General features: G+C 40.6%; 1 pseudogene; it reads left to right on the top strand.

Moving 5' to 3' along the window:
- Window positions 1–10444: 10444 nt before the first annotated feature.
- Window positions 10445–12945, top strand: LOC116888194 (annotated as a pseudogene).
- Window positions 12946–13197: the final 252 nt, after the last annotated feature.

Genomic DNA, 13197 nt, shown 5'->3' with positions numbered 1-13197 from the left:
TAGCACTTATTTGTAGAAATAATATGGGTTTACACCAACGTCTCCCATATCAGGATTATTTGTCTGTTTAAATGATCACTATGGTTTGAATGGTTTTCCAAAACTGATCTTGAATTTTAATTGTCATTGTAACATTAGTAAGTAAAATCTTTAAGAAGTGATTAGGTAGTAACTGTTCTCCATATCTACAAATAAACAAAATGATTAATAAAAAAAAAATGTCTGGAGTAGGTAAGTGAATGGAGAATGAATGAATGAACAAAATATGTTAATTTTTCAGCAAGTATTTATGTCAAATAATAGAACATATTTTTTTATTAACTTGAGTATTTCTTATTTACATTTCGAATGTTATTCCCTTTCCCGGTTTACAGGCCAACATCCCCTAACCCTCCCCTTCCCTTCTTTATGGGTGTTCCCTCTCCATCCTCCCCCATTGCCGCCTCCCCCCAACAATCACGTTCACTGGGGGGTTCAGTCTTAGCAGGACCCAGGGCTTCCCCTTCCACTGGTGCTCTTACTAGGATATTCATTGCTACCTACGAGGTCAGAGTCCAGGATCAGTCCATGTATAGTGTTTAGGTAGTGGCTTAGTCCCTGGAAGCTCTGGTTGCTTGGCATTGTTGTTCATATGGGGTCTCGAGCCCCTTCAAGCTCTTCCAGTCCTTTCTCTGATTCCTTCAACAGGGGTCCTATTCTCAGTTCAGTGGTTTGCTGCTGGCATTCGCCTCTGTATTTGCTGTATTCTGGCTGTGTCTCTCAGGAGAGATCTACATCCAGTTCCTGTTGGCCTGCACATCTTTTGCTTCATCCATCTTGTCTAATTGGGTGGCTGTATATGTATGGGCCACATGTGGGGCAGGCTCTGAATGGGTGTTCCTTCTGTCTCTGTTTTAATCTTTTGCCTCTATTCCCTGCCAAGGGTATTCTTGTTCCCTTTTAAAGAAGGAGTGAAGCATTCACATTTTGATCTTCCGTCTTGAGTTTCATCTGTTCTAGGCATCTAGGGTAATTCAAGCATTTGGGCTAATAGCCACTTATCAATGAGTGCATACCATGTGTGTTTTTCTGTGATTGGGTTACCTCACTCAGGATGATATTTTCCATTTCCATCCATTTGCCTATGAATTTCATAAAGTCATTGTTTTTGATAGCTGAGTAATATTCCATTGTGTAGATGTACAACATTTTCTGTATCCATTCCTCTGTTGAAGGGCATCTGGGTTCTTTCCAGCTTTTGGCTATTATAAATAAGGCTGCTATGAACATAGTGGAGCATGTGTCTTTGTTATATGTTGGGGCATCTTTTGGGTATAAGCCCAAGAGAGGTATAGCTGGGTCCTCAGGCAGTTCAATGTCCAATTTTCTGAGGAACCTCCAGACTGATTTCCAGAATGGTTGTACCAGTCTGCAATCCCACCAACAATGGAGGAGTGTTCCTCTTTCTCCACATCCTCTCCAGCATCTGCTGTCACCTGAGTTTTTGATCTTAGCCATTCTCACTGGTGTGAGGTGAAATCTCAGGGTTGTTTTGATTTGCATTTCCCTGATGACTAAAGATGTTGAACATTTCTTTAGGTGTTTCTCAGCCATTCGGCATTCCTCAGCTGTGAATTCTTTGTTTAGCTCTGAACCCCATTTTTTAATAGGGTTATTTGTGTCCCCTCTGGGTCTAACTTTTGAGTTCTTTGTATATTTTGGATATAAGGCCTCTATCTGTTGTAGGATTGGTAAAGATCTTTTCCCAATCTGTTGGTTGCCGCTTTTGTCCTAACCACAGTGTCCTTTGCCTTACAGAAGCTTTGCAGTTTTATGAGATCCCATTTGTCGATACTTGATCTTGGAGCATAAGCCATTGGTGTTTTGTTCAGGAAATTTTTTTCAGTGCTCATGTGTTCCAGATGCTTCCCTAGTTGTTCTTCTATTAGTTTGAGTGTGTCTGATTTGATGTGGAGGTCCTTGATCCACTTGGACTTAAGCTTTGTACAGGGTGATAAGTATGGATCGATCTGCATTTTTCTACATGTTGACCTCCAGTTGAACCAGCACCATTTGCTGGAAATGCTATCTTTTTTCCATTGGATGGATTTGCCTCCTTTGTCAAAAATCAAGTGACCATAGGTGTGTGGGTTCATTTCTGTGTCTTCAATTCTGTTCCATTGGTCTATCTGTCTGTCTCTGTACCAATACCATGCAGTTTTTATCACTATTGCTCTGTAATACTGCTTGAGTTCAGGGATACATATTTTTAATAAAGAGCATTCAGATAAAAGATATTTTGTTTAACAGGACCCAGAGCATAGAACACAAAGGAAATGTTCTGAGTTTCCAATCCTGCACAGTGCAATGGGATGGAAGTAGAAAAAGAATTAAGAATTCAGGAAAAGGGGTTGGGGATTTAGCTCAGTGGTAGAGCGCTTGCCTAGCAAGCGCAAGGCCCTGGGTTCGGTCCCCAGCTCCGAAAAATTAAAAAAAAGAAAAAGAAGAATTCAGGAAAAAAAAACATTCAGCAATTAAGTAGTGTACACACAGGAAGCTGAAAGTGGAAGATGGATCTTATCCATTAAATCAGAAGAGACCCTTGTCTACTCTTTCGTCCCCTTGTTCTACTATTAAACATAGAGTTAAGAAATGGTTGGAGCAACCACTGAACTGAGAATAGGACCCCCGTTGAAGGAATCAGAGAAAGAACTGGAAGAGCTTGAAGGGGCTCGAGACCCTTTATGAACAACAATGCCAAGCAAACCAGAGCCTTCCAGGACCAAGCCACTACCTAAAGACTTACATGGACTGGACACTGGACTCTGACCTCAGGTAGCATTGAATATCCCAGTAAGAGCACCAGTGGAAGGGGAAGCCCCTGGGTCCTGCTAAGACTGAATCCCCAGTGAACTAGATTGTTGGGGGGAGGGCGGCAATGGGGGGAGGATGGGGAGGGGAACACCCATAAAGAAGGGGAAGGGGAGGGATTAGGGGGATATTTGCCTGGAAACCGGGAAAGGGAATAACATTCGAAATGTAAATAAGAAATACTCAAGTTAATAAAAAAATATATTATGTGAAAAATTTTTCAATAAAAATTACTCTATTTAAAAAAAAAAGAAATGGTTGCAACCTCTTCGGAGCTGTATATCAGGCACAAGCATGCAAAACCACTCTTCTTCCATAGACAACTTAGCCTAGCCCTGTCCAGTTACCTTCCAATGGTCTGAGCAGTGCAGATTTGTCATCCTTAATCTAGTAGTTTATTCTGATCACCAGGAAAAAAGCTTTGAATCCTGGTTTCAGTAAACATCTTCTCTCTAATCTGTAAGCTATTTATCAAATATGAATGCATTTTTCCCTGGCATTTTAGTTCCAAAAACAATTGGAAGTGACAATACAAAGAATTACACATAGAGTTGAATCATCATAAAATAAATATCAAGCCTTTAGAGGCTTGCTGTCTTGTGCAGCTTCCTCTACTAGGAAGTCTGTGTATTTCCATAGGCAGATCTGTGTTCCATTATTGATTAGCTTTTAGACTCTTGTTACATATTAGATTAGGATGTCTCAGTGACTAAAGAATGAATAGTCCAACCACACATATAAACATCTTAACAAAAGAGTTTCTAACATGATTTTTTTTCAGAAAAAGGAAACCTCAAGTAATATTTGAGAAAATGACATTAATTACATATTATGATGTCCTCTTGTCTATTTTCTCTTTAGAATGTGTGGGTGTTTGGGAGGGGTAACATGCATACATGTAGGCATATGCACATGTGTATCTGTGTCCATCGGCTGTTCGTAATAGCAGTTTAGAATTAAGAAATAGCTTAACTATGTCCCCACAATTTCATGCACTATAATACTTAACCCTCACACTTACAGTTTTTTTTTTTATTTTATTTTAAGGTGGGGTCATTCATGCATCACTGGATGAATGGTTCATCCTAGTAGAAGCCTTCATGTTAAAATTCAACTCTTTGTGGCATGTTTACTCTATCTTGCCACATGACCCCTCTCTGTCATGTTGTGATACAGCAAGAAACTGATCCTTCTACAAAAATAGCACTGATACTTTGCTCTTGGGCATTCCACCCTTTAAAATCTTGAATTAGCTTTGAAACTCTGTGGATTATGCCACCTAGAGTTTTCTGTTAGAGCAATTGAAAATAAGCTAGACTATATGCAATTACACAGAAGGATAATCTAGGAAAACTGTCCCATCTACAGACCCTAAACTATAATTCTATTTCCAAGGTTCATTGAATTAAGCACACTACATTCATAGTCATGTAAGTCACAGGTAACATTTACCAGTTCAGGAGAAGTGCTATTGTTTTGTCTTCCACACAACTCCATCTTTATTTTAATTAATTAATTATTTTTATTCATTTATTTATTTATTTATTTATTTATTTAGGTGATGGTGGTTAAATAAAAGTAGGAATTTTCCTTCGCTCAAGATTTACTCAAGAACCTTTATCTTCACTCATGATAATTATGGTAACCACCGAGATGTTCATAATCTAAGTCTTATCAGCAAGAGGAGATTCTCATCCAGTCATCTCAGATTGACTTGTTCAGGCTCTTGTTGGAATCCCTTACATAACCAGGATTACTTAATAGCTTTTCCTTCCTAAAATTAGGAATTATTTCTACATGGGTGGACATTTTAAACTTTCATAAAACTGTGTTTTTATAATTGTATATTGTTCCAAGATACATGAAATATGTATGCACTTACCATAAAAAACACATTTACTTTTACCAAATTAGCATATAACATGATTTGCCTTCACTTGATAAATACCCTTTTCCATTTGAATGCCTACTAAATAGTGGTATAATTGTACAAAGTGAAGACAATACGAAATTCAGCTGAGCTATATAATCACCTTTTAAGTCAAATTACATGGCTTTTTCATTGAGTCATGATTTTATGGCAGCAAAAGCAAATGGAGGTGGCTGAGGTTGAGCAGCTCGATTATATTTTTCAGCATAGAAAGGTAAAGTATTCATGTCTTCTGTGAAAAGGTATTTAAGTAATCAAATATTTTACAATACAAATTGGCTTATAAAGTGTGTGCAGTAATTCCCAGTTCCATTTGGGTTGGTAGTTGATTTAGAAGCTGCAAATCACATAGACAAACCCAGACTGCGAAGTCCACAGGCCTGGCAATGGCTTGAAATTTTACACAGTTTAGATTGGATAAAAATTCAGCCTAAAAAAAAAAGACCCACAATTCCCTTTCCCTTGTGTTTCCTGTATAATTAAGCAAAATAGCAACTTAGTTGTTTTCTGGATAATTACAGGCTTGTAGACCTCAGGCTGTCTAAATGCCAATAAAATCACCTGAAAGTAAAAATAAAAATAATAATGATCAGGAAATCATATGTTGGCTTTTTTTTTTTCAAAAAACTGACTGAAATAATTTTCTCTCCCATCTACTGCCCATTTTGAATTAGGGAGCAAATATAAATATACTGAACTTGTCTACTACATATACTCTCAAACTACAGAAGATGCTCACCAGGATGTTCTTGAATTTCTATTATTTTAAACAGTTCTTCTAAGCACTACTTAGTTTCCAGAGGCAAACTGAAGTTACAATAAATATTCTGTCCTGGGACCCTAATATACAAAAATCTGTGATCAATGCACATGCACACACACACAGGCACACATGAGGGGGGAGGGGAAGGGAGAGGGGGAAGAGGAGAGGGAGGAGGCAGGACTTCACATTATTTTCTATCCTCTTGCCACTCCACGTGCTAGTATGTCATCATGTCCCACTCTTCATTCTGACCATTCTGTCAATTTCCTCACCTGAAAATGAAGGCCAATTAGAAGGTTCCTGTAGGAAATGAACAAAGGTGGCAAGAGGATTGTGAGAAGTGATGACTCTACTTAGTTTCTGAAGGGAAGATGGAGGAGAAAGACAATATTGGGGAGATATTTGCCTTAGAAAATCTTGGCTTGACCCTTTTTCATCTTTCATCCCTTGGCAACTCAAGTAAGGGTTTAAAAAATGGGTTAAAGATGTGAAGAATCAATCACTCTGTAGCTCACACAGGTTGTGGTGAAAGGCCGCAGGCCTGAAAGGCCAGATGGTGGTGGTGGTATGCTTCCTTTCTTCCTGAGGAGAGAGTCTAGATGAACAAGTATATAGAACCAGAAACCGAATTTTCATTTCTATTGCCTAGCATGAAAAGAATGGCTTCTCTTTACCCTTTAACTCACAAAGGAGAAAAACAGACTATAGACTTAGAAAGATATAGTTGTAGTTCTTAGTTTCTTCTGTACATACTTCAACATTATTGAACTAATCATTTTAAATCTCCAAAACTTTGGTTTTCTTCTCTCATCTCAGCAATGTTCAAGTATGTGAAATAGATCTGCAACAGCTATATCTGTGGAGTGCTTTTTGAAATTTACATTTATTTTATGCAGAATTTATTAACATGTTTTTTGTTTGATTGGTTGTTTTGGATTTTGAGATCAGATCTTGCTATATAGACCATGATGACTTCAAACTTATAGAGGCCATGCTAGCCTAGATATTCACGTGGATGCCACATCTGTCTAAGTGTTTGCTTCTATATGTGTGAGCCACCAGGTCTATCTTCTTAAATTTTTATTTATTCATTTCTTCTCTCTCTCTCTCTCTCTCTCTCTCTCTCTCTCTCTCTCTCTCTCTCCTCTCTCTCCTCTTTCTGTACAAACTCTTTTCAGGATCTCTGTGCATGGAGTGTCATTTCTGAGGGTGTTTTAGCTGGATCTGTCCAATGATCACAGAATTCACTTCTAAAACATTCAGTTCAATGTTGCCCTTTGTGTATTTAAGCAAGTGCAGCAAAAATTCAAGCTGCATTTTACATTACTAACCTCATGTCCAATCCGTTGTTTCATCTACCAAGTCCATCAGTATATCCTCAGCATGTTTTACACTGCTTCTATTAGATAGCTGGTGGGTTTTCAGAGTAGTATAACCTTAATGGAGTAGACAGTTCCAGAGGTATTGCTATAAACATTAAGATCTGAACTTCTAAATTTACATGAGCTTGTGAGGTGTTCTGTATCACAAGAATAGTGACCATTTTACAGGTCACTCCAGGGCCATTTAGAGTGAGAATTATTTTTGTGTTTTACAGTTAAATTTTTATTTTAGAAGAGGTTTAGACTTTTAGAAAATTACATGGTAAAAATAATACTCATTCACTCCACAAAAATGTCCCCTATGGTTAATATGCTATATTAATGTGACACATTTGTCACAATGAATGAGTTAATATCAATACACTGTTATAACGTAAATGCAGACTTTTTCCATTTTCCTTAGTTTCCCTCTAATTAGCAGGACCTCATGCAGGATTACATTCAGTCCTCTTGTCTGCTTAGGTTCTTCTTGGTTTTGAGAGAACTAAGTCTCTTGTAACAATTTTGGCAGTTTTGAGAAGTAACTCAGAAAGTTTGCTAAATGAACCTGGACTGAATTTGTCTGATTTTTTTCTTATAATCTGATTGGACTTACAGTTTTCTTAAGGAAGAAGACCGTGGAGAGAAAGTTCCGTTTTCATTGTACCCTATCAATGGAACCTGCGATCAATGGAACCTGCGATCAATGGAACCTGCGATCAATGGAACCTGCGATCAGAATGACTTACACCTGTTGATGTTCACTTCAATCACCTGACTGAGGTAGTGTTTGTCAGGTTTCTCCACTATAAAAACACATTCTTCTACTATTCCCCTCTGCCTCCAGCACACATAATGATTGTAAGAAAGACACTTTTAAGAAGCCAGCATTAATGAGTAGGAAGTCAATGTTTTCCTTACTGGTGTAGATAATAATTGCATAAATTATTCTAATTACATATACAAGATTTATCTGTTTGCATTTACTTACTCTTCCAACTGTTTATTTTTATCATCATGGATTTTAGGCTATTTTTATATTTTTGCTTTGAGTTCAAGCCTAATATTATTTTACACATTTTGTTAGTCATCTTGTTTCATTCTTGCCACTGTTCAGGTTACATTGATGGTTTCTTCCTATTGTTTCCTAATCACTTTCTTCTTTTCTGTCCTTAGAAGATGTTCTATGCTCATTTTCTATATTTCCTTCTCCAGCATTATAATCCACTATTTTGCTAAGGATCTCAAATTTCTTTCATTGCAAAACCAAATCCTGAGTGCCCTATTGTTATGGGACTGTAACTGTTTTTAGTCCTTCTCAGTTAAAAGAAAGAGGTAACATACCTCCATCTTAAAAAAAAATGGTACTATACCTCTGTCCTAAAACTGATGTATATATTTAGCTCAGTAACAGTTTCTATATCTATCCAGACATAGGTGTAACATATGTGTGTGCAAATAAAACTGTTGTCTATATTCAAATATAGACCTTTTGGGGGTCATTCTAGCTTGCTTTCAACGTTCTTCCCACATGAACAGTGAGAAATGTATCTCATTCTATCTTCATCTATTAATTTATTTTTAAAATGTCTTTTTTCCATGTCTGGATTCTGACCCGCATATAGTGAGTAACAACCAAGTAATATGCAGTGCTTATGCACAGTGCATTTTGTTATAGTTAAGATTCTACTCATTTCCAAGGTCACTGAAGTCAACACCCCCCCCAACAACTAATCAATGAAAAGGGATAAACACAATAAGCATTTGTGTTATATTCTTCTAATCAGAATGCAGAATTCCATAAGTGGTTGTTTCAGATTCATACTGTCATTTTTTGTGAATTTTGACAGGTACATAATATTATTAATCTACTGCTGGAGTATCAAACACAAAAATTGTAGTACTCTTAGGTATTCCTTGTTCCTCCCTCACTCAATGTTTTTATTAGTTCTTTTATTTATTTATTTATATTTCAAATGCTGTTCCTCTTCTCAGTTTCCCCTCTACAACCCCCCTCTTCCCTCCTCCTACCCCTGCTTCTATGAGGGTGTTCCCCCGTGCACCCACCCACTCCTACCTTAGTGCCCTACCATCCCCCTACACTGGGGCATAATCTTCACAGACCAAGGTCCTTCCCTCCCACTGATGCCAGATAAGGCCATCCTCTCCTACCTATGTATCTGGAGGCATGGATTCGTCCATGTATACTCTTTGCTTGGTGTTGTAGCCCCTGGGAGCTCAGGGTTGTTGAGTTGGTTGATATTGTTCTTCCTATGGGGTTGCTCCTTCAGTCCTTCCCCTAAGGCCTCCATTGGGGTCGCTGTGCTCAGTCCGATGGTTGGCTGCTAGCTTTCACATTTGTATGGTCAGGTGCTTGAAAAGACTCTCAGGGGCCAGTTTTTTACTCCATTCTATACATGTGGCAACTACTAGTATGGTTTCTGGATGTTTCATGTGATGTTATCTTGACATTTAGTCCTGACAAAATGACTAAGCCAGAGTCATTTTGGAAGATAAGACTTCACTTGAGAAAGTATTCTCACCAAAATGGTCTGTGAGTAAGCTTTATGGTATATTTTCTTGATTGCTGAATGATGTGGGAGGGCTCAGCTCACTGTGGGCAGTGCTACCCCCCTCCTAAAGCTCTCTCAGGGGCTGTAAGAGAGCTGGCTGAGGATGCCAGGAGGACAAGCCAAAAGTGGGTGGACACGGAAAACTCATAGAGTTGAAGCCCTCAGGCGGGCTAAACTTGCTACTTATTCAGTAATATAGTGCCTATAGCTAACCCATTTTCTCTTGGGACAAAAAGGTGAATGGGAGACTCTACATAATGTGTGGTACTGTGGAAACAAAGTTTTTGGGAATGTAGAAACAATGTTCTGAAAATGTAAAAACAAAGTTGTAGCAGTCAGAATAACCAGGCTATTCTGACCAAGCTAGGTTAAGACAAAACAAAAAGAAATGTTCTCGATATAACTCCCCTACCCCTCCCTGTGCTGAATTTCAAGAAGAACCGCAAATTGTCAACAACCTTACTGCCAAAATCCCCTCCCCTTTTGACCAAAGAGTTTAAAATCTAATGCTGCTAATCTACTGCTTTGCTGGCCAATCATAATATAGTAGTTCACCCCCTTACAAGGAGGGTATAAAGGATGTGTGTTTTTTGAGTTTAGGGTTGACTCTCCCTGTGAGGCTGAGCAACCCCACGCGCATCGATCAATAAACCTCTTGCCATTGCATTGATCTGTCATCGAGTTGTGTGTTCTGTGGGGTTGCACACCTAGGCTATGACCTTGGAGGTCTAACATTTGGTGCATTGGCCAGGAACGTGCTCCCTCCAGACCCACATTTGGTGAAGAGATCAGAGGTTCGCTTGAGCAGGTCTGTGTTAACTTTCTGTTTTATGTTGTCTACATCCACTGTCTGTGTATGCTATCTACAAGACCAAGTTGGTCCCAAGTGGTTCGAGTCCCTTCGTGGATGGTCTCAGGTTTTGGGGCTCTCAGAGAGACCTGTCTGGGTGGTCGTTGTGATAGGTAGATGTGCCGGGATGTCACAGCCCACAGGAAGCTGGAGGACACTCCAGAATCCCGTTGGGAAGTAGGATCAGATATGGTCCTTCTTAACCCAGTGGCAGCTAGAATTGAACTGCTGCCTCGTACGGAAAGTATCAGGCTTCTGTGGAAATTGTGTGTAGGACGCCCTGTTTTAGTCTTGTTTGTCCTGTTTGTTTTCTGTGGTATTGTTGTGATGCTTAATTTGGATGAGACGATGGGACAGACGACTTCTACTCCCTTGACTATTACCCTTGACCACTGGACGGATGTCAAAGCTAGGGCACACAATTTGTCTGTTGAAGTTAAAAAGGGAAAGGGCAGACTTTGTGCACCTGGAGTGGCCATCCTTTCAAATTGGATGGCCACCGAAGGGCCTCTTCTGTTTAAACAAGTTAGAGGAGTTTAAAGACAAGATTTTCCTGGGATCAGGGCAGCACCCTGACCAGGTCCCCTATATTGTTGTCTGGGAGGACTTGGTCTATTCATCCCCTTTGCGGGTTTGTCCTTTCGTTTTACTTTCAGATTCAAGTCTGTTGAGAGTGTGTGCTGTGAAAACAGACACGGAGAAGAAGACTAAGACTATCCTAACCTCTGGAGATGCAGACCCACTTCTTTTAGCCCTCCTCCCTACCCCCCCGCACTCTGCCCCCAGTAGCAGGAGAGGCAGCTGCTCCAGAGCCCACGGCTCCCCTGGCTCAACTGGCACTGGCTCCCCAGGGGCCAGAGTCAGGCACGACCAGAGAGCAGGGCCTGGCAGCTGGAACATTGAGTAGGCAGGTAGGGACACCTGATTCCACCCCTGATCCCACCATTTTACCCCTCCAGGCCTATGGCCTCCCAGATGTTTGAGGCAACCAATCTCTCCAATATTGGCCATTTTCCTCAGCTGATCTCTAAAACTGGAAAACCCATAACCACTCCTTCTCTGAGAACCCTCAGGCTTTGACTGATCTTTTGGATTCTATTCTCTTCTCTTACCAACTGACCTGGGATGACTGCCAAAAGTTGCTGCAAACTCTCTTCACGCCAGAAGAGAGGCAGCAGATCCTCCTTGAGGCTAGGAAGAACGCACACAGACCAGATGGGAGGCCCTCCTTTCTACCCAGTGAGATAGATGCCGGGTTTCCCATTACTAGGCCATCATGGGATTACAACTGTCCTGAAGGTAGGGAGCGCCTGAGGGTCTACCATCAGACTCTGATGGCAGGTCTCTGTGGGGCAGCATAACGCTCCACAAATTTGGCTAAGGTAACAGAAACGGTCCAAGGGCAGACGGAATCCCACTCAGCGTTCTTGGAAAGTTTGATGGAGGATTTCTGTCAGTTCATGCCCCATGACCCTACAGCAGAAGAACATAAGGCTACTGTTACTGTGACCTTCATAGACCAGTCAGCCAAAGATATAAAGAGAAAGTTACAGTTAGAAGGGTTGCAAGATAAGACATTGAGGGAACTTGTGCAGTTAGCCAAGAAAGTGTTTTATAACAGAGAAATGAAGGAAGAAAAGGAAAAAAGGAGAGAAAAAGAACAAGAGTCTAGAGAGCTAAAGAGGGACAAGAGACAGGAAAGAAATCTCCATAAAATCCTGGCTACTGTAATGAAAGAAGCCAGGGAGCCTCGAGAGTCTCGTAAGATAGTACCTGGCAACAAAAGCAAACTCCTGGCTAAAGATCAGTGCGCATACTGGAAAGAGAAAGGGCATTGGGCAACAGAATGCCCAAAGAACCAAAAAAAAAAAAAAAAAGCAAAAAAAAGAAAGGAACCCCATACCCCAGAGTGTTGGCGGTGCAAGAAGATAGTGATTAGTGGGGATGGGGTTCGGACCCCCTCCCCAAACCCAGGGTAACTGTCAGAGTGGAGGGGAATCCCACCTGTCTCTTGGTGGACTCAGGAGCACAACACTCAGTCTTATTGCAAACTGATGGACCCCTGTTCCACCAAAAATCATGGGTCCAAGGAGCTACTGAGAGCAAACAATATTCATGGACTACCCGAAGAATGGTGGACCTAGGCATAGGCCGCATTCCTTGTTATACCAGAATGCCCCTACCCACTGTTGGGACGAGATCTTCTCACCAAGTTGGAGGTCCAAATCCACTTCCTCCACAAAGGGCCTGTGGTTAAAGGACGGAAAGGAGAGCCTATACAAGTCCTGACTGTTAAACTAGAAGATGAATATAGACTCTTTGAACATATACAACCCAAAGATAAAGAAATGAACAGGTGGCTCTGCAAGTTCCCTGAGGCCTGGGCAGAGACAGCAGGTGTGGACAGGGCTGAGTATCAGCCCGCAGTCCATGTAGAACTTAAAGTACAGGACTCCCCAATAGCGGTCCGGAAGTACCCTATGCCTAAGGAGGCTCAAGATAGGATAAGACCTTGGAGGACTAACAGTACCCCAGTAAGATATAATTACACTGTTCCCCATGTAGGAAAAAAGAATCTTGTTAGAGCTATTCACAAAAATAAATCCACTAGAGTCTGAATTGTGAGACGGGCTCAAAGGAAGGTATGATGTCAAGAGAGAGAGCAAAAAAATGTAGCAAGAAAAGTCCCTGGTTCCTCCTGGCACTGGTGGAGAACACTGTTACCCCTGTGACTCACATACCTCTGGTTGTGGAAACTTCTTCCCCATGAATGTTCATTAGTCTTCCATCATAATTTCCAGCATGGCCAACTTCTGGCTTATGAATATTTGCCTCAGCTCACTACCATCACCTTCCCCAAACACACTATA

Source organism: Rattus rattus, chromosome X, assembly GCF_011064425.1.
Source record: "Rattus rattus isolate New Zealand chromosome X, Rrattus_CSIRO_v1, whole genome shotgun sequence".
Classification (NCBI taxonomy): Eukaryota; Metazoa; Chordata; class Mammalia; order Rodentia; family Muridae; genus Rattus; species Rattus rattus.
This window is presented reverse-complemented; position numbering and strand designations above follow the sequence as displayed.